The sequence below is a fragment of the Acinonyx jubatus genome, chromosome B2, assembly GCF_027475565.1.
Source record: "Acinonyx jubatus isolate Ajub_Pintada_27869175 chromosome B2, VMU_Ajub_asm_v1.0, whole genome shotgun sequence".
Taxonomy (NCBI): Eukaryota; Metazoa; Chordata; class Mammalia; order Carnivora; family Felidae; genus Acinonyx; species Acinonyx jubatus.
In genome coordinates, this window is record NC_069385.1 from 38,418,969 (window position 1) to 38,446,326 (window position 27,358).

Consider the following 27,358-nt stretch of genomic DNA (forward strand, 5'->3'; position numbering starts at 1 on the left):
AATTTAAAATTGAAAAAAATCCAACGATGATTTAATGTGTTTGTATGAATTGGGAAAAGAATGTCCATACTTTGATTTTTGCAGTGAAATACTGTTCTCATTCAAAAATGTAGTTTGAGAACTAATATGTTGGGAACATCAGAGTGGGGGCTAAGTAAACAGAACTGTGGGGGCGGGGGAATCATCTAAAAATGAAACCAAAGAGATTGTGAACAGAGATCACTGACAGAATTGTTAGTTCGTATACTTGAAAGTAATAAGACTCACTCATTAATCCTGCCTGATTTTTCAGACTGTGCCTGTCTTAAATTCGTTCTCATTTCCAGGCCACTGATGTACTGAATACCTACTTTGAGCAGTACTCCCTGTTAAGCAGTGTGGGTAATACCTGGTGAATAAGACTTAATTTCCACTCTCAGGAAATAGCAGGAGAAATAATATAGGAGTCTAAACACAAAGAACTGTTACACAAGATGGGATTTATTTAAGGCCAAAGTAAAAGAAAAACTGCATGCTATGGACATAAAGCAAAAAATTCATTTTTCTTTTCCTTTTTTCTTTTTTTACAGTTTGTTTGTTTGTTTGTTTGTTTATTTATTTATTTATTTATTTATTTATTTTGAGAGAGAAGGCGAGAGAGAGAGCACTCACATGAGCAGGAGAGGGGCAGAGAGAGAGAGGAGGGGAGAGAAAGAATATACCAAGTAGGTTCCCTGATGTTAGCCCCACTCAGGCTCAATTTCAGAACTGTGAGATCATGAGATCATGATCTGAGCCAAAATCCAGGGTTGAAAACTTAACCAGCTGAGTCACACAGGCACCCCAATGAAAATTCGTTTTTAAAGGGAGATTTCATGAGTGGTAGTTCCAAAATTTTGGGATAGAATTAGAGGGAAGCAATGATGTTGGAAGGGTGGGGGTGACCCAAGGATATTTGTCTTCAATTTCCACTTATATAATAAGCACGATTTTCATTTAGAGATTATGTTTATTGGGATGTCTTTGTATTGCTGTCAAACATTATGAGGAGGATTGTCTAATCCCTTATCTATCCCTTGGTACAGTCATGGGAATAAGAGAAAAAGTGGCATTTGAGCAAAGTTTTGAAGGATGTCTGGAATAGCTACAATCTTAAATACACTTTCTTGGGGAGGGATCAGCATTTGCAAAGATACACGGAAGCTGAAGAAGCAGGTGAATCTTAGGAAAAGAGGTGATCCTTAGCTGGAGTGTAGGATATGGAGGAAAGGTGGGTAGAAGGGAGAGAGTTGTGTTGGGGAAATGAATTAGGTTGTATCCAAACCATGGAAAAGCTTGCCTGCCAAGCTGGGTGTCTTGAAGTCATTTGAGAGTTACTGGAGGTTAAGAGAAATGACATGTTCAGATCTGTAATTCATTAGATTGATCCAATCAAGTTTCTTCCTTGTTTTAGTTGTCATCACTAATTTGAATCAAAAACATTGTAGTAGAAGAAAAATTCCAGGAAAATTTGTCCTTCTAAGTGGAATTTTTGATATTCATTGTTTCTCTGCATAAGTCTTTATGCCACGGATGAGCATTGCCACGACTGTTAACTTGGCCTTCAGGAAACTCATAGTTTTTCTATAGGTTACTTGGGTTTATTTAAAATGACCCAATTTAGATGAAAGAACATATTCACTGTCTATTTTGTGGAGAATTTACGGAATTATGCCGTGACTTACACATCAATATTTACAGATTTGTTTTAAAATCTGCCATGTCATTATTAAAATAAGCATAGGGTTATACTCTTAAGGATTAAGAGAATTTTCTAAACGTGAGACTTTCAGCTTCATTGACTTCAGAGTAACCTATGGCACATGAACACTGCTAGCTAACTCAGATTTATACAGATTAAATACTTGCAGTGAAAGATTGAGCCCTGATTCCTTCCTGCTACTTTCCTTCTGAAAGAGAAAAATAGGATACAGTTACTTTTCTACAAGCTACCATAAATATTTAAGGATATTACAATTGAGGTGTCCTTTAACTGTTTTTAGACTTGTATTGTTACATTCTTCCCTGAAAGGCCTTGTCAAAATAAAAGAAACTTGCATCTAAATATTGAATATTCAATCAGTAAACAACAATAATGTTTAAGAAGGAAATGCAAGACAGCCTTAAAATAGTGATTTTCTTTTAGTCGCTGTATTACAGGTAAGAATAAAACAAAGCTCCTTTTAGTGAATAAAGGTTAACAAGGTGGGGCTCTTATTGAATCAGAGCGCAAAACTTGCTGTGCTGAGATTTGCCATCAGATATTACTTTACATCCATCTCCAATCCATTGATCAATCATCTAGTGAGCTCTTTAAGTAATTCAACAGCAGTGTAACATGCGATTTGGGGGGGCGGGGGTGGACTTCCTATCCAGAAAATACATTAATGGTTGGAATAGCTGCCATTTATCAAGGGCTTGCTTTGTGCCAGTTAGCTAACAAAGCACTACGTGGATTCATTTATTAAATCCTTACCAGAACTCCTTGAGGTAGGACAATCATTATCTTTATTTTACTGGTGAGAAATCAAACCCAGTGAGGTTAAATAACTGCCCAAGGTTTTATGAGTATTAAGTGGTAGAGTCAGGTTTGACGCAGGAAATCCAAAACTGGGCCAGTGCTCTACCCACTGGATATTGCCTCCAAAAAGGATGCATCTGGCACAGACAGTGCAAACAGGTAGAGGCAATGCAGTTTGAGAAAAATTTGTTTCCCAAAGACCATTTATAAATGTATTGTTTGGGCCAAATCTCATAGCAACTATGTAATACATGGTAGGTTTTTTTGTTTTTGTTTTTTGGTTTGGTTTGGGGGGTGTGTGTGTGTTTTGTTTGTTTGTTTGTTTGTTTTGAGGGTCTACCTTCAAAAAGCCTACCTACTTCACAACAGGAAAATTTGTGGTTAAGAATATAAACTTGGCTTCAGACAGCAGGAAGGTCTTTCCCAACTCTGTCACTAACTACATGGCTTTGAGCGCGCTCCTTTTTTTGAACCTGAGATCTCAGGTGTTAATGACACCTAAATAAAAGGGTAAGGAACAAATAAAATAATGGGTATCAAGTGCTTAGTGACATGCTGAACACATGACAGGAAACAGATATTATAGCTAATTAACTAATTGTGGGTCCTGAGAACAGGAGACCTACTTTCCTGTTCCTTTTGTATCTTTATTGAAATTGAAACCATGTTTTTTTTTTTTATATATTACAGTAGCAATACATGATTACTGCAAAAAAATTAGTAAGCTGAGTTAGCAGTAACATTTAAATTGCCATTTAACTTAGTCAACAATCACCATTAGTGATTAGGATGATTATTCTTCCACTTTTTTCATCTTTACAAAATATGAAATGATTTTGCCTAGTATTATTTGGTAAATTGCTTTTTAAACCTCAGAACAGTGAACATTTCCTGCATTTCATTAAATAGTCTATAGCATCATTTTTTTTTTCCTAATGTAGTAGTTTTGGTATGGATGTATCATAAACTTACTTAACTGTTTCTTATTGGGCAATTAAATGGGTTTACAATTTTTTTCTATTATGAACAATGCTGAAATTTAAAAAAACTTTATAGATAAAAAGTGTATGCATTTTAATTATTTTGGTCTAAATTTCTAGCTTCAGGTGACCAAACAGTATTCACCTTGTAAACACTTGATATTTCCTGCCAAATTACCATTAATAACAGTTGGACCAATTTATTTCTCTGCCAGCAACGTGTAAGAATACTCAGTTTTCTGAATCATCACCAACACTAGATAGTTCAATAGTTGCCAACCTGATAGGTGAAATACTATCTATCATTTTTAGTTTTTTATTATTAATGATATTAGAATTTTTTTCATAATCTTATTGGCTATTTATAATTTTTTTGTGACTGTTAATATACTCAGTTTTTCTTTTGAGGTAGTTGTCTTTTTATTATTAAAGGTGCTAATTATAAACCAAAGCACTTAATGTTTGTCTCATATATTTTCAGTTTGTCATTTTCTTTTAAATCCTATTTATGAACCTTTGATGTTTATGCATAGAGATTTTTACTTTTTCAACTTTATATCAATATTTAATATTTTTTCCCATTAAGAAACAATCTTTATTCAACCTAGAATTTATTTTGGTATATTTTTTTACATTTAGTTCATTCAACAAACATTAACTGCATGCCTGTAATGTACCAGGTGTCATGCTTTTGCTTGGGAAATCACTGGAGCACAATGCAGGCAGAATTCCTGCCCCAGGAGGGAGTTCATCCTTTAAATGAGTTATTAGTTGTCTCAGAATAAACCGTCGATGCTCAGACATTACCTTTTCAGTGACTTAAATTCCTTCTTAATTGCCTACCAAATCCATGTGTATAATCGGGTCTGCTTATAGAGTTCCTATTTGATACCATTGACTTGTTTCTCTGTTCCTGTGCCAGGATCTCACTGTTTTAATTGAATTATAATTTAAAACAATGTATTTTAATAAATAGACAAGGGATAATTTCATTCTTCATTTTTTTTCTTTGTTTCATGACTTATTCTTTCTTCCTTTTTTTTAACTATTTTTTTTATTTGTGGCATAACATGTATAATATAAAACAAAATCTTCCATTATAACTGTTTTCACATGTACAATTCAGTGGCATTAATTATATTTATGACATTGTGCAACCATCACCACTATTTCTAAAACTTTTCATCACCTCAAACAGAAACTCCATGCCCATTAAATAATAGCTTCCTATAATCCCCTTCCCGAAGCCCCTGGTAACTTCTAATCTACTTTCTCTCTCAATGAATTTGCCTTTTCTAGATATTTTACAGAAGTGGAACATAATATTTGTACTTTTATATCTGCTTATTTCATTTAGCATGTTTTCATCCACGTTATAGCATGTGTTATGATTTCATTCTGTCTTATGGCTGAGTAGTAGTCCATTATATGTAATACCACATTTTGTATATCCATTCATCCTTTCTATTTATATAGTTGGTAGAGGGTGCAACTCATCATCTCGGGTTTGCAAATTCAAGCGCATGGCGGGTGGAGATTACTTAGAAAAAAAAAACACTTGTACTTCTGGAAGAACTTTAGAATCATTTTGTCAGATATTTCCTCCATATCCTCTAATGTCTTCTTAACATCCTCTCAAGTGCCTTTCTACCTTCCATCCCATGAATCCTATCTCCCCAAGTTGCTAGTCCTGAGTGCCTTCATAAAGTCCCAAGCCCACCATTGTACCTTGATCCTTGAACATTTCCTTCCCTCAAGCTGTCCCATGCTTTAAAATTAGTTACTTCCAGAGGCTCCTGGATGGTTCAGTCAGTTAAACAATCTGACTCTTGATTTCAGTTCTGGTCCTGATCTCACAGTTCATGAGTTTGAGTCCCACATCGGGCTCTGAACTGACTGTGGAACCTGCTTGGGATTCTCTCACTCTCTCCCTCCTTCTGCTCCTCTCTCTCTCTCTCTCTCTCTCAAATAAATAAAAACTTAAAAAAAATTAGTTACTTCCATTTTCATTCTCCTAATAAGAATGGACAGTTCCTTATTATAATCGATCTCATAGAGGTATGGGAAAACAGTGTGAATTGTCTCTAAGCTGTGAATGTTAGATGTCTCTTAGCCCTCTTAGTAGGAATATGTATTTTAGGAAAAGGATTATGTGAACTCAAATGATTTGCTATTTTTTTCAAATTCCAATGGTATAACAAAGTATACATATACAAAATTTATGTTAATTGACTGTTATTGGTAAGGCCTCTGGTCAACATTAAGCTATTAGTGGTTATGTTTTGGGGGAGTCAAAAGTTATACGTAAATTCTCCATTAGTGACACCCCTAACCCCTTTGTTGTTCAAGGCTCAACTATATTAGATTGGTGGTGTTTATTCTCCCACTGTGTATGTGTAATGGAAAGAGCAATGGCTTTGGAATTAGGCTTAAGTTCTCAGTCCTGTCACTTAGTAACCTGTGTTATCTCAGCCATATTAATTTTTCTTCTAAGACTTAGTTTCCTCAACTGTAAAATATACATCATTGAGTTGTTTTAAAGATCAAGTAAGATAAATAACATGAAACCTTCTCACTATGTATAGTCCATTGTATATTCTCAATGAAGGTCAATTTCCTTTTCCTTCCTTCCCTAAATAACAAAAATAGTCTGTATGGGGAAAAGCATTCGTAGCACTGAATGTCAACCCTTCTTGGTTAATGGCTGAATAAAGATAATGCGTTAATTTTTCAAAATGCCTCAATTTTCCTATATGTAGCTTTTATCTCACCCTCACTAAATTATGGTGCTTGCAAAGCTCCTTGAACTTTACCAGTACAAAGCATACTGTTAGCAGGATGGAATTAACATTATCCCTGGTCTATAAAGTATCATACCTGCATTTGTAGTGAAAGGGACATATTCTTGCCTGAGTCCTGCAGCAGTGTTTTGCCACCTGTAACAGTGCTGAATAAAAGTGGTCCCATCTATCATTTCTGTAGCTCTTCCTCACAGAAGCAGTCTTGATAAGGATAAGACATCCAGGACATCATAGTATCAACGATACTTTCCTCTTCAAAGCCATCTTTCAGACAAGGCTCTGACTGTGCCTTACAAACACTAATTATATAAATCTTATATACTATTGCTTTGTGGGAGGTGAAGTATTTAGTAAAAATGATCACCTGAATAGAGATTGTCTGTGTGGGGGCAGGATGGAAATATGAAAAGTGGGAAGTGGGTGCTCAGCATACAGTCATCGCTGTTACAAGGTCAGCTGTGTGCTTGGCTAGGACTGTATACACTTCTGCTAGGTTTTCAACTAGTGTATAAAATACAGGCTGTTCTTTGTTAGAAATCTGTGAGTGGTGTGAGCTCCTTGAATACTAAAGATGTTAATTCTTATGGTTAATTCTGCATACTGCATACGCAGTGGCACTCTGAGGTCATATGATGAAGAAGCAACTTCAGGTTGAGGTCAAACTGAGTTAGGATGGCTCAGTCTGACTCTGTAGGGAATTAAATGGTAAATAAGAAATCTGGGAGATCCTCATCAGAGTGTCTTACTGGTAGAGAATGATTTAGTGGAGAAATGAGCTTTAAAGTTAATAGCAATAGTGTATAGGACTTATATGATTTATATGTCTATGTTAGTGTCTACACTTTTTATTTTGTTTTGTTTTTGTTTTATTTTATGATCTTTGTTCCTAATTGGAGGGCCCTTGCATCACCGTGATTCACAATAATAGTCATGAATATTTTTTTTTGAAAAAAAGGCATTTTTTCTAAAACCCAAGAGAAATTACATACTTATTATTTATTTAAATGTTTAACAATGCTTTTTAGGCAACAGAAACGATATCTATTTATGTCACAATGATACTGAGTAGACTAATAAAAATGTCAATTCATTCTCAAAGTTACAGTGCTTCAGCTATCTTCAAAGTTTCATTTTTTACCTTTTAGGATTTCTTAAAATTTATGTCATTTTTTTACCTCTTAGGATTTCTTATAATTTATGTGTCTCTGATTAATTTTTAAGATGGAAAACCAAACTAAAGTTTTGTTGTTTGCTGGATAGGTCATTTTTTTGCAATGTAAAATTAGTGTAGAAAAATAATAAAGAGGCCTTGGTATCCAGAATCTAGCACAGCACCTGATACTCATAAGTGCTCCATTAATATTTGCTAAAAGAATCTGATATATTGCCATAAACTGTTTTCCTTGGTTGAAATCTTTGCTAACTTGATTCTTTGTTTCTGATAAACTCATTGTTTCTACATTTAAAAAAATGTAGTTTAAAATAGAAGGATTATTCTCTCTGACAAAAATCTTATACTTGCCCATAGTTCTACTTGTCCAGAAAACAGAGGAGCTACTGTGATACTTAATAGGAACTACCTGGAGTGAACGTTATTTATCTTCCCAGTACCTACTCCTACTTGCTCTCCTAAATTGCAATACTCAAATTTTCCTTTGAAGAGCCACGCCTCATCCGTGTGTAGTAGCCATTAGCTGAGGCGAGATTGAGCAGACTCCCATCCAGGGGTCCACACTGAATTGGGATAGACCAACCAATCAGAACGTTCCCGTCTGCTTGTCTAGGCTTATGTATGTATATACATAGTCCCCAGGCAACTGGGATTGATGCTTGGGAAGTTCAATCAGGGAGCATATTGAGATGTGAGTGAGAAGGTGTGAAACCCTCCTTCCTGGAAGACTTGTTTTGGAATCCTGAAGGAAGTCTGAAGGTGACATTATGGAGAAGGGCAAAACCAAGGAAACTGTAGAAAAAAAGAGCCATGTCCCTGACTGAGCTATACATGAAGCCGGTCCTAGCATTGAGTTTACTGTTTTAAGAGCCATCATGTCGCTTTTGTTTTTTAAACCAGTTTGTACATGATTGCCTGTTCTTTGAAAGGGGAGGAAAACTTTAATGGACATATAGCCTTATCCTGATCATATTCTTTTACTGGGAAAAAAATTTAATTATTAGATTCTCTGCAAAATATTTGATTTTTTTGCATAAAGTTTTTTTTAATGTTTATTTTTGAGAGAGAGAAAGAGACACAACACAAGTGGGGGAGGAGAAGAGAAGAGAGGGAGACACAGAATCCCAAGCAGGCTCCAGGATCTGAGGTGTCAGCCCAGAGCCGAGCTTGAACTCAGAAACCATGAGATCAGGACCTGAGCCGAAGTTGGACTCTTAACCAACTGGGCCACCCAGGCACCCCAAGTTTTTTACTTTTAGAGAGAGGCACAATTAATTTCAAAGGCACAAAAGTTTTCCTCTGACTAGAATACAAAGATACACTTATGTATTTTAGATAACAAAGCCACTAGCAAAATAAGACTGAAGTTTATGAGAAACTCCTAAGTATTGTACACATTTTTATTCTTGCATACCCAAGATATTGTAGGATTTTTTGCATGGCACCATCAATTCATCTATCTTTATACACCCCTGATACCTATCAGTATCACCAGATACCTTTTAGGTACTGTTCATTAGAAAAACCCTATTTTGAAGGAAGTTAGAAAAAAATAGTCATGTTAACAAAAAATTCATTTAGGTAACCTTTGCAGAGTTGGTGTTTTTTCATGCCAGCAAGTCCTTTGCTTTATATTCTGCCTTGGTTTCTGTCATTGTGCATTTCAAAACCTCCCAAAGTCAGACTTTCCATGAAGAGTCATCCAAAACAGAGTATATTTGGAATTCTGCTTCTCATGACCTAGTTGTATCACTAGAGGGATCAAAGAGGTTTTGTTCTGTTTCTATAATCAGCTATTTCTTTGAGAGGGCAGATTCATAAGAGTTTGAATTATGCTTAGAAATGCATACAAGGCAAGCAGCTACATGGCATTTTAATTACCTCCCTCCACTCCAATGAAAAACAACACCAGGCACAAACAGATGTCTCAGGTTAAACTCAGTTGATTCTCTTAACAGAGCAAATAATTAGACTGTTTCCTTTCTCCCTAGGCTTTTTCTTTTCCTTTTTCTTATTTTAATCTGTTTGCTCTCCTAGCTCTTCCATTTAATTTCCGAGGCATTCACCTTTTGCTAATGTTAAGAAAATTCCTACTGGACAAATTCTTCTCCTTACTAGACCCTACATGACATAGTATTAATATTCACAAAGGGAGCAGATGGCTGCCTTTGGGGTCCACCAATTACAGTAGTACCTTGCTTAGTCTGAATTGACTAATTAAAATCCTCAATTAACTAGAATGGGAAATTCAGTATATACAACCCCTATGGTGACCTCATGATATAGTGAGTTTGCAAATGAGTGTTTAGAATTCTTTCCCTGCCCTTTGGGGGGATAAAAACAAAAGGTAAGGAAACGGAGTCATCTAAAGGATTTTTGAAAACTCTAAAAAAAACTCAAACCCTGAAACTATGGAGTTTTCTCCGGCATCAGTGTACATTTACCCTAAGTTCCCATATTTTTCCACATATACATCTATAATTTGTTTTTTTTAAATCATCATTGAAATTTAGATTAGTCAATATTTTGAGATGTTTCACTTTATATTTAATTTGATAAGCATTTACTGCACCTCCAAAGTACTCAAAATATTATGTTGTTAAGGCAAAAAAGAAAAAAAAAAGTTTTCTAGTTACCCTTGCTGCCAAAGGAGTCACCCAAAACTGATGGTTGAAAATAACAGCAGTCATTTTATCATGACCATAGATTCTGTGACACAGGAATTCAGGAAGGCCTCAGATGGGCAGTTATGGCATTGGATATCTCATGTGGTTGCACTAAGGTAGTGGTTAGAGCTGGAAGAGCAGGTGGCTGGAGCAGCTGAGGACTTATTTATCTTCCTTCAAGTATCTTCAGGGTCTATCCATGGGTCTCTCTGAGCTGGTTTGGGCTTCCTTGCAGCATGATGACTTCAGAGCAAATGTTCTGGCCAACAAGGTAGAAGCTAATCCCCTTTTGTGACCCAGCACTTCAAGTCACGCAGTGTCATTGCTGCTGCATTCTGTTAATTACACATGAATTGCTAGCCCCTCCAAATTCTGGGGAAAGGGAGTTAGACTTTGTATCTCATTGAGGGAGTGGTAAGTTTCGAGAAAAGCATGTGGGACTGAGGAGTGGTCATCTTTGGAAGATACAGTTTGCCATGATGAGTCAGATATAACTTCTCCAAAGAAGCTCATAGTCTAGTGGATATAACCACGATTCTCAAACTGTGCATTGAGGTCCCCTAGGTGTCTGTGAGGAATTCACAGTGTATTCACCGGATACTTTACATTTTTGCGGGAAACAATATGACATCAGTCAGACACCATGTGAATTATTACTAGTAAGTTGTTTGGACCTAATTACTTAATAAGTGGAACTGTTAGGCGTTTCTTTTGTCCTAGTTATGCCCTGAAAATAATTTATAGAGACAGAGAAAGTTTAGGAATCACTGGGATAGAAAACAAGATACAGATGCTCAACTACGGTCTTAGCAGGTCCACAACTGACATTTGTAAGGTCCAGGACATGAATACAAATGGGGTTACTAGCTTGCTCCTTTCTTTTCCCATTACAGCTCCTGTGGACACGCCAGCTTTATACCTGAGCTCTGTGCATTCTCTTCCCCCACTGCAATAGCAGTTTCTCCTTGGCCCTTGGAGTGAGCACCCCAGAGGTAAGTCAGTCCTTTGGGGGGAAGGACCAGTGGGGGAAGCCCACACAGAAGCAGACTGTGTGGATTTAAGCTAGGGATTTTGGAGTCCCAGGTACCCCAAATGTGATATAGAAAGGAGATCAGGGTTCTGGATTAGCCCATTTGGAGGGGAGTAGCTGGAGGGCCTTCTAAAATACAGGGGCTTAGGCAAGGGCCTGGTCTAAGGGAGGTAATGAGACCCAGCACAGAACACAGCATATAATTGGTCCTCAAATTATATTTCATGAATAAATTAATCCAGAGCAGATTCTGATATATATGATGACAGAGATTAAATACCGACTGCTATGGAAATTGAAACAAAGAACAATTCATTCTTGGAAAGGCTTATGTTACCTTCAGAGATGAGGGAGAGAAGAAGTAGAAGTGTGATGGGAAGTCAGCAAAACGCAGGGATTAATGAAGCTGCTAGAGGCAAGCATCAGAAGAAAATCTAAAACTACACTCACCATTAGTGGTGAATCTGAGTTTCAGGGCTTCCTGAAGCATACATAATTTGAGGGGCTCTCTTCCAAAAAAAGAATATGAAATTAGGTACGAAAAGATCACACAAATTATACATTTATAGAACCTCACAGAGTTACAAATACCAAACAAAATGTCCAGAAAGAATTGGGGCACCTGGCTGGCTCGGTCAGAAGAGCATCTGACTCTTGATCAAAGTGAATTTGAGCCTCACACTGGGTGTAGAGATTACTTAAATAAATAAAACTAAAAAAAAGTCCAGGAAGAACGATTTTATTTTTTTTAATGTTTATTTATTTTTGAGAGAGAGAGAGAAAGAGAGAGACAGAGCACAAGTCAGGGAGGGGCAGAAAGAGAAAGAGACAGAATCAGAAGCAGGCTCCTGGCTCAGAGCAGACACAGGGCTTGAACTGACAAGCTGTGAGATCATGACCTGAGCTGTAGTCAGATGCTTAACCCACTGAGCCACTCAGGCACCCCATAGAAAGAGCAATTTTCTGGATGCTTTCTTACTAAATACCAATTTTATGTTCTGTAGGGAGAACAGAAAGATAATTTGTTCTAGTGTTGACTGAATATTTCAAAAAATATTTATTGTTTACAAAATGTTAGCACCATCATTATTAGTAATGACATGTAAACTGCTGTCATCTGTTGTCAATTGTGAATACCTCTTGTCATGCTGTTGAACTGTTACAGACCTGCTCTATTTTAAGTATAGTTACAGCTTTCTTCCCTTCAAACCTAGCAATTCTGAAATATTTTGTTTCACACAACTACCATAAACTATGAAAAATATGGAGCTTTTATAATTGTATATATAGCGCATTCTCAAATATAGTCCTGAGAGGAGAAGGCATCTGTTTTGATTAGATCTTGATGGGAACCAAACCCTCTGTTAAAATTTTATGTTCTTGATGTTGGAAGAATTTTCTACAGATTAGCTTCTGGCTCCATAACTTCAACCTCCACCACACCTACTTTCAGAGCCGAGCTATGTAAGAATCAGCCTCTGGCCCTGTACCTTTGTGTCAGAAGACCAGGAGAGTTGACACAGTGGGCAGTGAGGGTATTCATAGAATCTATCCCTACATTGGGACAGCTGGCAAAAGCTTTCATGGAAGTAGCTGTGAACCATATAAGTGACAATATGCTGAAGTTGTGTGTATCCCCAACTTAATCAACTGCTCCTTAACTCATATCCTCAAAAGCTACAAGGCTCCCCAGTGCCACCTCGTATGAAGGGAGCCTGGAGAGGAAAGAGACAGGAGCCTTAACCAATTGCTGTTAAAAAAAAAAAATTACTTTTCACATTTTACAAAAACCACGTGCCCGTGTGAACTCAATGCTACGGCCCTCCTAGGACCTTAGAAAGGGCCCATGCAAAGCAGGCACTTGAAGCTTAAACCTCATTCATGTAAATCCACCTTTCCCCACCATTCTCTATATTTCACGGAAGGAGACAAGTAGTACAAACTGAGAAAACATGTTCTATAATAGAAGTAACACTGGACTGGAGTCTAGAGAACTGGAGCTTTGTTTGGTTCCAGCTCTCTCAGCTCTATTCCTTTGGGCCACCCTTTGGGACTTACTCTTGTTATCTGTTAAGTATTGGCCCTTCCTCATCTGCAAAAGGAAAGGAGAAATCAGCAGTCCAGTGTGGGACTCTTTGTGGTTCTACCTGGGAAGTAAATTATATTAAATGATGCAAATTATGTACATTTCAGTCCATATTATTTCTGTCAGTTACTATTGCCATTTCTGCAACTTGAAATAATGTGAGAATTATAACCAGCATGCAAGAACTTAAAAATATTTTAGCTCTGACATAGGGAGGTAGATGTACTGCAAAACACTCACGAGAAGCAAGAACAAATTGTCATTCTGAACACCATCACTAAAAGTACACAGAAGCACTTTTCCTCCAGTTTTAAAAAAGCTTATCTTTCAAAAAAGTGCAAAAGTCACATAAGCTTCCATAAAAAACACTTCCAATGCAGACATGTATACAGTGAAAAATACAAGTCTCATCTCCAAATTTCACTTCCAAGAGGAATTACTGCTAACAATTTAGACCTGTGTGTAGCCTTCCACAACTAGTCTATGCACACACAATGGCAGATGGCATTTTGAAATATTAACTGAGGGGTTTTCTTTCCACTTTATTTCCTGGTGGTCCTGGCCTTTCACCCATTCTGTCAGCTGGCACGCATTCTGTGTTTGACACCTCAGGGAAAAGATGACCCAACAAAATACATTAAAAAAAGGAAGTCAACAACTTTTGAGTCTCTAATTTTTTAGTTTCTAGCCCTTAAGGGAATAGAAAGACACAGGGAATAAAAAGAGATTTGGAAAAATATATGATAAGTCGGAAGAAGCCTTAAGGCTTCCAAGACTAGATAAAGGAATTTCAATTCTTGGGAGAAGAGAGAGATTCAGAGAGGAAGAAAGGACCTCTGGCAACTTATGCTGCTTCTCTCCGAAAAATTAGAAAAAGGCCACATTTTGGTGAATGAAATACAATAAGGTGCCTTGTTGAGCAGATCCTTCCTGGGGGCAGTGGCTTAGACAGCTGACAACACCTTTGTACAAAGACAAGAGCCCCTCCTTCTTCCAACAGCCTTGGCCCCACGCCAAGGGTTTTGTCTTTCTAGATTTCAGCCCTATTCACACCCAAGCATCTTTGTCCAGTGTTCAAACTACATAACTGTATGAGACAGCCTTCCTTGTGGGTTCCTGAGAAAGAAGGTCATCTGTCCTGCCTCTCCAGCTCAGGTGAACTTGGCAGTGAAGAGACAGGACATAAGCATGCTTATGCAGGTATAGAGGTTGTTCCTGCTTTCTAGGTACACTCTCAGCTAGGGATGGTGGCCAGGCCCCAGGAGCAAAAGAGATGTCAGTGGGGTGTCTAGACCCCTTGGATTTTTTTAATGGTAATGCAATATTTTATTTATTCTGTCCATTAATAACTAATATTAGAAAACACTTATAATATTAATGGAACTTAATCTAAGAGGAGTTCATCTTACATTTATTTACATTTCAGTATCAGGTGATCATAAGCAGATAGTCAAAATAATTATGGCCCAAAGTATTATACTAAAAACTTTTAATAAATGCTTGGTGTTGGTGTATGTACAATTCAGATTTTGGTGTAAAGTTCTTTGGCTGCAAGGAAGAACATTTGGTTTACTTCCCTAATAGGAATGTCTCTTGATGTGGGGATGGTCTCTTAGTATTTCTTTTGCTATTGATTTTCAGCATAGTTACCTGTGATTGTAGGAATGGAGTTGAGTGTGGAGAGATACTCATCATGTTTACTCCAAATAAGAGTACATAACCGATTACTATAGTAATGAGGAGGCAGACAGGCAGTGTAACTGCCCAATATTTTTGAGGGCAATAAGTTAAGCCTAAGGAGTTTAGCAAAGATTCATCAATGAAAGCCCATGCAAGATAGAGTATGAAGCCACATTGGGAGCTTAGGGAAAGAACAAAGGCATAAATCACTCTTTCTGGCAAAGGTAACGGTGAATTTTCCACCATTTCCCTGTGGCTTTAGATAATCTCCAACACACACATACAAGCAGTGCTGGAGGACCCACTGGACTTTACACAGTCTCTCAGAATTTCCTACAGCCTAGCATGAATGGAATGACTCTTGGGAAGGGTATGGAAGTAGCTGGGAGAGCCAGACTTGGGAAGGGGAAGACACAGAAATGATTGGCATGATCCTAAGATGGGTGGCCAGACAGGGTAAGAGTAGATCCTAGCATCCCAAGTACTGATAGAGGGCAAATCCAGTGATGAGATGTCTTTTCACTCACAGCTTGGCCCAAATAAGCCTTCCTGGGACTCAAATGCAGTATCAGAAATTAATTTTCTATTACTACATAAAAGTAAGGTTAAAACAGAAAATAAGTTCATTATTTTTTTAAGAATTACATTTCTTGGGGTGCTTGGGTGGCTCAGTTGGTTAAGCATCCAACTTCAGCTCAGGTCATGATCTCGTGGTTGGTGAGTTTGAGCCCCGCGTGAGGCTCTGCACTGATGGCTCAGAGCCTGGAGCCTGCTACAGATTCTGTGTCTCCCTCTCTCTCTGCCCCTTCCCTGCTTGTGCTCTCTCTCTCTCTCCCTCTAAACTATAAACTTTTAAAGTTACATTTCTTGCCTATCTAAGTTTGTAAATCGAGATTCATACTTTGTTAGCATTGCAATGGTAATAAAATTATATGTATACTTGACAATATATCTGGAACAGACTTCTATATGAGCACACATAGATCTACCTCAGTAAAAAATCCTTTCATAATATGGCTCACGTAACATTTATCTAACCATTCGCTGGATGTTTAAGTCGTATCTAATTTTCACTCTTATGTTGCAGCAATAAGTGTCCTTTAAACCAACTACCGTTAGCACAGCCTCTTTGAACAATCTTTCTGTGTACTTAGATGGCAGGTATTGAGAGTATTACATTCCAGTTGGAAACACACGCTCATCCACACAATCAATATGAGAAATTGTGTGCTAAAATTCATGTTCTGTTGGATTTTTTTTTCAGCACCAATATCTTTTTTATCAAGTGAAATATTTTTCGGCAAGTCTATATTTTAAAGATATGAGGTAGAGGCACTCTGGATGTGTAGAGACAGAAGGCTAGGGGATCTGATGCTCTGGTCAACTCTATCCCTGTCCCAGTGCCCCACCTTTTCCATGCCCCTGCCACTGCATCAGTTCCAATGCATAGGGATGGTACTATGGCCCTTTTCGCACTCACTGGTCAGGAATACCACAGACAAGATTTAGGATGTTGGTCTGGCAAAGGCGGTTAGATGTCACAGGTGTCTTTTATGGCTTTTTGACTTTTGCTTTTGTGATTTTATATCAACTATTTTGAGGTTAGTTGTGCTGTCCTTTGTATCCATGATACATAGTGTATAATTCAGTTACAGCACTTGTCACATTGTTCTTTCCTGAAAGTACTATTCATAGAGAGAGAGAGAGAGATAAATGTTTCCTTTAGAATCTATAGAAATAGATTTCCTTTAGAAATAGCTCCTTTAGAATCTATGCAATGTACCATAAAACTTGGCAAGTACTAGCTTTTCCATAAGGCCTTCTGAATGACGGAGTGAATGAATGAGCCACACACATTTGCACAACTTAAGTATAAGACACACAAACTCTTCTTCAAGTGTATAGATACTTAAAAAAATACAAATGTATCTATTTTAGTCTCCCCTAGTCTTCTTTGGACCTACTCTATAGGTGTCTGAGTATTCTTGCTTTAGAACAGATTTATAGAAGAGGATTGGAATTGGTCCAAATGGCTCACATCATATTCTTGTAGCCACCTCTGGTAGATGACATAATGAGAGCAGCATATGTACTTATAACAACTACCACTGTGTGTGAAGGATGGATTTGGTAGCTATTAAGCAAAAATGGGAATATGTATGCTTTTTACATCTGAGAGTTAGGAGAATCTAAGGCTGCCCACTCCATCCAGACTTTCAATTTTGTCACCAGGATGAGTGGGCGGAAGATCCTATAGAGGGGAAAACAAAATGAAGTAGAGGAAAGAGCATATGATAAATGCCCAAATAAGTAATAGGGAGATCAACCACATGAGGATAATAGTTTTTTTCTTATATGTTTTTATTTTAACATACTTTCAGACTTACAGAAAAGTTGCAAGAAGATTTTAAAAGATACTCTTCACCTAAAAGATTCTCAAAAAGATAAAATTGAAAGTTGCAGATATGAAGCTTCTTACCCCTAAATATTTCAAGTGTACACCCTAAAATCAAGGACATTCTTTTACATAACAAATATAATCATAAAAAATCTGGAAACTCACATTGATACAAGTTATTATTTAATATACAGATAGATTTTTCAAATTATCCAAGTAGTTCTCTTTATAGAAACCGACCAACCAACCAACCAATCAACTAACCAATCAACCAAACACAACAGCAACAAAAAACACTGCCAGATCTCACATTGCATTGTTTAGTCTCCTTTAGCCTGAAATAGTTTGTCAATCTTGCTTAATATTTTGTGACACTGATATATATATATATATTTTTTTAATTAATTAATTAATTTACTTATTTTAATTTTTAACGTTTATTTATATATTATTTTTGAGAGACTGAGAAAGAGCACAAGTGAGGTTGGGGGAGAGAGGGAAGGAGAGACAGAATCTGAAGCAGGCTTCAGGCTCTGAGCTGACAGTACAGAGTGTGATGCAGGGCTTGAGCTCACGAATTGTGAGATCATGACCTGAACCAAAGTCAGATGCTTAACTGACTGAGTCACCCAGGTGCCCCAAATGACACTGATATTTGTAGCCAGCTATATTATAGAATGTTTCTCAATTTGAATTTGTCTGATGCTTCCTCATGATTACATTCACATTACACATTTCTTAGCAGGAATTTCTTAGGAGAGATGCTGTGTCCTTAGTGCATCATTCTGCACTAAAAAGTTACTATTTTCTTTCAATGTAATTAATACATATCTTATGGGAGAAGGAACTTTGAGACTATATAGACATCTGGTTACTCTTCAAATTGGTACGTACTAGTTTACCATTCATTAATGGTTCTTCCCTAAAGCAATTATTTCTTTTAAAAAAAAATTAAAGTTTATTTATTTTGAAAGAGAGAGAGCAGGGAAGGGTAGGAGAGAGAGAGGGAGAGGGATGATCCCAAGCAGGCTCTACACTGTCAGCACAGAGTCCGATGTGGGGCTCAAACTCAAAAACTGTGAGATCATGACCTGAGCTGAAACCAAGAGTCAGTCGGATGCTTAACCAACTGAGCCACCCAGGTGCCCCTTGTCTAAAGCAATTATTTCAATGACAGTTGCTAAACAGTGTCTTTTCATGTTCACCATTTCTTCCATATTTACCAGTTGCTTTTGTACAATAAAGAAGAGTTTACTCTTCATATGTATGTATGTATTTCTATATGGACTCTTGATTCTTATTTTATTCAATGGGTTATAAGTTACTTTTATTATCATTTTGATGCCCAAATTTCCAAGATTTGATTAGTGAGAAGTCCTTCAAGAAGGTTTCTTTGTCGTTTTGATATATCCCCATCATTCTTGTTTTCTGCCATAAAAAGTTATTCTAGGCTCAAGTTGTATGTTCCCTGTCCCAAACCGGTTTCGTTTTGTTAGTGGAAAATGGGTATTATTGCTTCCAGTCCTTGTCAACCAACAGAGCCGGGAAAGCCACAGGGATCATTCAGACCTTTCTCCTACCCATATTTGTAATTCTTCTTTGTCAGTGAGAAAACTGACTCCCATTGACATTGTATATCTACTCATTTGCTTAATTCTGGAATATACAGAAAGTAGTTTCAGGGGTGCCTGGGTGGCTAAGTCAGTTAAGCATCCAACTCTTGGTTTCAGCTCAGGTCATGATCTCATGGCTCATGGGTTTGAGCCCTGTGTTGGGCTTCATGCTCACTGCATGGAGCCTGCTTGGGATTCTCTCTCTCTCCCTGTCTCTTTGCCCGCCCCCGCCCCCCAGACTCTCTCTCTCAAAACAAATAAATAAACATTTAAAAAAAAAAGTTGTTTCAGAATTGCTAATTTCTATGTCTGAGGAAAAAACCTCCTCTGATTGAACAGTAATCATTAACGCTTTTTGACTTTAGCTTGAAGAGATATAGTCCAACTATTCCACTTAATGATACTTGAGTTTGATCTCCCTCCTGCCTCCAATTTGGTTCATTTGTTTGTTTCCGTTTATATTCCATATTAATTTTTTTCCCTTCATCCTTGATTTCTTGAGTATATGAAGCATTCACATGGTTCTACAGGTCAGGATTATATAAAAAGTGGTATGATTTCCCACATTTGTTTTATTCTTTTCACCAGTCTTAACTGGTTTTCTATTTTATCCTGCTTGTGTTTCTTTATGCACAAATGAGTACTACTTGTATATTTTCTAAATTTCTCTCTTACACAAAAATAACTTACTATATATACATATAGATATATTTACTTTAACAATACATCTTGGAGAGCACTCCAGATTGGTTCATAGATCTTATTCTTGCATAGTACTCCATTGTGTGGGTGCACCAGAGTTTATACTGCTCTCCTGTAAGTGTGCATACAGGTTACTTCCAGTATTTAAAAATTATAAATAATACAGCAATGCATAATTAAATAATATTGTACAGATATATTTTTGGAGGTATATTTTCAGGGTTCCTACATGTAGCATTGCTTGTTCAAAAGGCAGACACATATGTATATTTGTTAGATATCACACATCCCTGTCCATAAAGGTTTTGTACATACTCACTAGCAGTGTATGAGAATGCCTGTTTTATATTTTTGCCATATGATAGATGAGAAATATTATCTCATTATAATTTTAATTGACATTTACTTACTAAGAATTAGGTTGATTATATTTTAATACGTTTGTGGGCCATTTATATATATATATTTTTTGGTGAATTCTCTACTTATATCTCCTGGGAATTATATTCAGTTATCTCATGGGATAAATGGAGTAAGTGAAATAAATATGCGCACCTTTGAACACTTTTTGAAAGAGTGGCCAACTCAATATTCAGAAGATTGCAGGTTTCCTCATCTGTAATCCATTTTCTACTATTGACAGGACTCTTCCTAACCAATCCCAGAGAGAAGGGGTTTTACCTTGATTACAAAGATATACAAAGCAGGAAGTTCTGTAACAACTAGAAGCACTGTTCTGTTTGCAATTGAGTTTGGAAAGTTAGGGAAGAAAGAATGAAGATGAGAGCTGGTTTTTCCACTTAGTTGGGTGGTTGAATTAGCTGACCTTTAAGGTCTCTTCCACCCTGAATTTTATGATTCCATGAATCATTCCTCTGATTCAGGCCAAGTCAGTGATGAAATAGCTGGGGAGGTGTGGAGGTCAGAGGTGAGTTGGAGATGTGGCGAGTGGGTGAGAACAAGAAGAGTGAAGCGATTTTGTAATTTTTTTTTTTTAACATTTATTCATTTTTGAGAGACAGAGAGAGACAGAGCATGAGCAGGGAAGGAGCAGAGAGAGGGAGACACAGAATCCAAAGCAGGCTCCAGGCTCTGAGCTATCAGCACAGAGCCTGATGTGGGGCTCGAACTCACAAACTGCGAGATCATGACCTGAGCCGAAGTTGGACGCTCAACGGACTGAGACACCCAGGCGCCCCAGAAGAGTGAAGAGATTTTAAATTGGAGTACAGAGTTAAAAATAAATGGTTTTTTTCTCCTTTAAAAACCCAGTGTCAGAGGGTGAATAAAAATGTGCATTGGTGAAAAGGAATATTGGGTGGATAGGAAATTGGAGGGGAGTGGTAGTACGGTCATGGTAGAGAATGGACTCAGGAAGTTGGACAGGATTTTAAGGATGAACAAGATGACAAGAAGCATGATCAGCCACCATCCCAACAGGGAGAAAAAAGCAGTTATTGGGGTCCACAAAGTCTTCACAGTGATTTTCCCTTCTTCCAACTTTATCTACCTTGTAAGAAATGTAAGAAAACTACTTTGGATAAGACAATCTGATGTAAAATCTGTAGAAATTTTTTGAATAGAAACACATGCACTGTCTTCAGATTTTAAGGCCACACTTAGAGGACAGACTTTAAGGGAGAAGTGAGATGCCTGTATTGATCATGATATTTATAAGAGATTGAAAGTATCTTGAAGCAACTTCATGTTATTCAGCTATTCAATCATAGAGGATATTTTCCTTCAGTTGACCACGGAGAGGTTGAACTGGCAAATCGTTGCATATGGAAGTGGATGTGCCACTTTCATTTTGTCTTGGAGAAATGCTCCAAACAATAATATACAAAGGAGAAGTACGCCTAGAGAATGATAGCAGTGACAATGGCACAATGGTGACTTAAGATGGGGAGATAATGTTTGCCTGTTGTAGCCATGATGATGATAGTGACAATTATAATAACAATTAATAGAGACTCACAGAAAAGCTTAAGCTTCTCTTTTGCTAGTATGCTGGTATCTTTCTATTACTAACGGGATGAAAAACATCTGAGAGTGAAAATTCACATGCAAGCAGCACCAAGGTAGCAGGAATAAGAAAACAACATTCGACTTTACATGACCTCCGTGGTTCCCTTGCTCTTCTGTGGTGGCTTCACGTTGCTCAGCCTCTGAATGGCTGCAGAAGACACAATAAGTATCCCGTATCCCAGCCATTTGTGTCCCATACAGCTCTTCCATTTTGAAATGAGCAGAAAGAACAATGAAAATGTCTTTTATTTGCCTTTTGGTTCTTTTTTTTCTTTTGCATAATTGCATTAATTCAACAATTATTTACTGAAAAGTTAGTCTGAGCTCCGCACTGGGTAATTTGTTGTAATCAATATGCTGCATATTATTTTATTATTGCTGTGATATGCACATAATAATCACTGATGATATGCACATAATTTTTGTCTAATGAATGAAGAAATAAATGAATGGGTGGGTACAAAAGGGATATAAGGATGAATAAGATGGAATAGCTTACCTTTGAGTATCTTATAATGATGAAGTAAGTACGTAATAAACACAGGGACAGGTAGTTATGAAGCAGTGTGGTAATTCAAGTGATGAAAATGCATGCAGGAGATAATAGAAACCCATGTCCCTGGCTGGTTTTGACATGAATGTGATAGAAAAATATTACATAAATATGACTGTATTATTAGTCATACTTGTATAATCCTATCTTTTTCACTTTTTTGTTATCCTCTTCATTTTTTCCAACTTACTATTTAATTTCTAGGTATGGGTAGACCTACTCAATAGCAAACTTTGAACTTAGTACTAGAAGTAGTTAATAGTTGTTGAGTTATCTACTTCATCTCATTTCCTAGTCAAAATATTATTGCATTTTAACTCATTAATTCTCACAACCCTTTGAGGTGGTTACATTTTTATTCCCATTATGTAGGTACAAAAACCGAGGCACAGAAAGGCTAAGTAATTTGTTCAAAGACACACAGCTAAGAAGGGGTAGAATGAGGATTACATCTAGGCACTTAGTTCAGGATGCTCTTTTTTTTTTTTTAATTAAAGTATAGTTGACACACAATGTTACATTAGTTTTAGGTGCACAGCGTAGTGATTCCACAAGTATATACCTTTTGCTATGCTCACCACAAGTGTAACTACAATCTGTCACCATACAACACTATTACAGTACCATAGACTATATACCCTTGTATCCCTATGACTTATTCATTCCATCATTGGAAGCCTGTGTCTCCCACTCCCCTTCACCCATTTTTGCCCATCTCCTATCCCCCTCCCCTCCGGCAACTATCAGTTTGTTCTCTATAATTATGGGTCTGTTTCTGTTTTTTGTTTGTTTATTCCTTTGATTTGTTTTTTAGTTTCCACATGTAAATGAAATCATATGGTGTTTGTCTTTCTCAGTCTGACTTATTACTTAGCCTGATACCCTCTAGGTCTACCCATGTTGTTGCAAATGGCAAGATCTCATATTTTTCATGGCTGAGTACTATTCATTGTATGTATATGTGTGTGTATGGATAAAGAAGATGTAATATATATATTTATATTTATATAAATATAAATATTTGTAATATATAATATATATTTATATATTTATCCATCCATTCATTGATGGACACTTGCATCAGTGATTTTTGATCAATACTCTCATGCTTTTTCTCCCTTTCTTCCTCAGAACCTCAGAATGGGCTTTCAGGACTTTCTTTACATTATGATCTAAGTATACAATAAGTTTAACATGCTATTTACCTCACGAGTATTTACAAGAGCAGAAACACTAAGACAAAGGAATAATTTCTAATTGTAGAATCTCAGTTACCCCAGATAATGGGACCATTTCGTGTGGAGGAAGGGGGAGAAATCTTTAAAAATGCTCCTTAACTCATACCACTTTATTTATCCATTCAGTTGTCAGACATTTATTGAGCACATAATGGGTGTGTTCCAGGTTATGTTCTCTCTGGAAGCAGCTGCTGAGATGGGATTGGAGTACAAGATATTTATTAGGGATCAACCTCTGTGAAAAGAAGCAGGTGGAAGCAAAATTGAACCAAGGGAGAAGTCACATTGCAAAGCAAGAGTGACTAAATTTGTCCATTTGGCATGAGGCTCTGGAGTCAAAACTGCCCATCAGAATTGTCCCAGATTGGCTTCGGGCCTTTATCCTCCAACATCACTCCTCTTGGTTGCTTGGTTACTAGATGCAAGCTTCCATAAAAGGTCATGATTTCAAGTGAGGCAATTCACTGTCTACAGCTGAGGCCAACCTAAAGGGAGCCAACAGCTGGAGGATGACTGCAGTCCCAGTGACTGACCAGCAAGTCTTTCCTTGAAGGGGCATCTGAATGACACATCTCTGTGTCTACCACAGGGTGCCAGGCCCTGGGCTAAGTGCAGAGAACAACTAGATAAAGCAGACACAGTCCCTTTGCTCAAGGAGAAATTGTTCCATCTGATGTATCAATGGTTACTTCTGAGTACTTTTCCTTTTTAATAATTTTGATTTCCCAAAACCCTAGATTTGCCCAAAGTCCTTAGAGGGGCTTTCCTGTTCATGGGCAAACAGTAATGATTATTGAAAACAGTGCAGGTAGACCTGGGGTTGCCCTTGGGGAAGTCACTTTTCCTGAGCCTTTGTTTGCTTATTTATAAGGTGAATATTACAATTATCCTTTGGAGAGAGTTCTAGAAACTACACGAGATATTTATACATTGTCTAGCAAAGAGTTCTAATACTTAGTAAGTGCTCAGTAAATGGCAGATATTTTTACTGCCCTGTTCGTCATCATTGCATATGGCTACCACCAAGGGCCTTCTCTATATATCCATCATGGTGGGTTTGAATAATCTTTTCTGTCCTTCATTTTGACCATGACATATCTTCTCAAATATGTCTAGATCCTCACATTCTACTTTAAAACTCTGTAGCTCTCTGCTTCTTATGACTTCTGTCCATTTTCCCTACCTCCTGCTACTTCTATTTTTGTACCTGTCTAGGTAAGCTTTAATTAATGCTTCTACTCCATCCTTAAGTTTCATTTCCTCGACTACATCTCATGTTTAGGAAGCTTGAATCTTTTAACTAAGCAGACATTTTTGCACATTAAAATACTCTATTCTTTTGTAAACTCTTCCAGGATGACTGGAAAAGAGCAACAAACTCTCAATGACACACATTCCTTATGATTCCCTCTTTACTATTATTGAGTATCCTACAGCATATGTTTTCTGCTTGGCTTACATATAGCATTTATAGACATTCATTACTAGGGACGTAGAATCATATAATTGTAAAGCTAGAAGTAATCGTAGGAACTTTTGGCCTCATCTGCTTCATTTAGAAGATGGGGAAATTGTTCTTAGAGAAGTTAATTAAGTTGCTCATGTTCATGTAGCTAGTTAAGCAAACACAAACCTTGGTGATTAAAGTTCTTTAACTCTGTGCTCTTATCTGTTCTTTATTTTCTGTGTCAATAATGTTGTCTTAAGTTTCATGTTCCTTGGGTATATACACATGAATCAGTATAGTCATCAGAGACTTACTCTGTAAGAACTCAATAAACATGTGAGGGTACATGGTTCTTGCCTACCTTCTGTTTTCCCAGTTAGTCACCTAACAATAAGGAGAGATGGGATAATCTTGAGCAGGTATGAGAATGTCACCATTCTCCCTTCTCTCCTGTCCCTATACTTCTGACAGGGATCCTACGCACACCATCAGCTAGGATGTCTCTGTAAGGTGATGTTTCAGGAAGAATTGGGATCAGTTGCTTACCTTCAGGTCCCAACCATCTTGCATTCCCAGATTTTAAATGTCAGTTTCCTGGGACCTTCCTTTAGGATGAGGGCAGGACCCTATATTGCAAGTCTCAGAGCAAATGTGGACATGTGTAAGTCCAGCAAGAGATCTTAAATCTGAGCTGCTCAGGGGAATACTGCTCAGTCTGGGATGGAGAAAGGAAAGTAATTCCAGTTTTCACTCATGAGGAAGTTTTACTGGGACTTGGATGGACATTTTAGTCACGTGAATAATCCCTGCCCTTTCCCTAATACAACTCACAGAACCATGACTTTGGAGGGCTATGGGGTTTTCTCTGTTCAAGCTGTGGGTCATGGTGCACTTTGCTGACAGCTTAATGTATATTTAGGAAAATTCAGTTTGTCTTGGGCCATTTCCAAACCACAGACCTCTTTGCATTCCTGACTTCTCTACTGTGTCCTCTATGGGATTTGCAAAGGAGGACAAGACAGTCTGGAGAGAAAAACAAATTATTCTGTATTTATTAATCATAATGATAAAATTTTCAAGCTGGGAAAGTTATCTTTAAGTCAAAAGCTACCTCCCAAAGAGCACATAAGTGAGAAATTGCAGATTATCTCATGTGTTTCACATTTTAGGTGAACACACCTTCCTTTGAGTAACCCAACGAGTTTTGAATTGGATATCCTTTCAATGTAATGGTTGTTTGAGAAATTTTTATTTTCTTTAATTTTTTTGAGTCATCGGTTCAGCAAACATATCTTTTCCATTGCTTTTTGAAATCCAAATACTATTTTATCTCATTCATTGAGGATACTATGGTTTATATTATTAATAGACTATTGGAACTATAAATGCTTGTTTGTAATTCCCAAAAGCCACAGAATTTTAGCTTTTACTTTTACTTTAATTTTACTCTTCTTTGTAGTTTCTAAATAATAATGAGGTCGTTGCATACTTTTTACTCCTTATAAGCATCCATTCACAGGGACAGAGTGATGATTAAGGAATGAGCTATCCCTGAAGTTCAACATCTGGAGAGAAATTAGACATTGAACAGGCAATTATGTACCAAGAAGACATCACCTCCTTAATTTCCAAATGCTGTTGTTTAATTAAATTTACAATTGACACCAGATATGAATTACTAGAAGTGGCCAAAGAGATAAATGCACAAAGAAATATTTCAAGCTGTGTTGAATACAGGGGTGATTGGTTGGCAAACCTAACTTAAGAGGACTGGAGAAGAAAAGTGGGAATTTTCACAAAGATAGTTCTTATTTTTGAGTTTGTAGTTTCTTTTTCAAAGGAAACCTAAATAATGGCCTTAAGGCTTTGGTTCAGGGCACAACTATTTAATCTGGTTGTTCCTGAAATGGCCTGGGGAGTCACAGTGGGCAGGGAGGGAATGTAGGACTGGCTTCATTTTTGCTTGCAGAGATTTAAAACACTGACTTCGTTTAAAGACCCTGAAGATATTTTATTTAAAAATATAAATTAACAAAATAAGAATAAGGAAAACTCCAAGAAAGTAGACTATAGCTGAATATTAAGAAGCCTGTATCAGTCAGATCTGCTAGCCTTTGGAATAACGTGCCTAAGGAAGTATGAGAAACCTCGTTGCTTGATATTGTTTCAAACTGGAATGACTATTCTGATAGAAAAACAAAAGAAATCACAGCTTGCACTAACAAAAGGATAGATGAAAAGACTTAGTAAGCATTTCCACCTCTCGGGTTTTTTTTTTTCTGTAGTTTTCCTACGTGACCATTGCCAGCATGGTAAGGATAATAATTTCCTACTTTAAAAAGTTTCTATTGGATGAATACTCTCATAAACACATAGTATAATAATAAAAAGCAAGAAATTTTGAAATCATTACATGATAATAAAAT

General features: G+C 37.1%; 1 pseudogene; it reads right to left on the minus strand.

The window, feature by feature from the left end:
• Nucleotides 1-14,795: 14,795 nt before the first annotated feature.
• LOC106986139 (phosphatidylinositol N-acetylglucosaminyltransferase subunit P-like) lies at nucleotides 14,796-15,199 on the minus strand (annotated as a pseudogene).
• Between the last annotated feature and the right edge of the window lie 12,159 nt (nucleotides 15,200-27,358).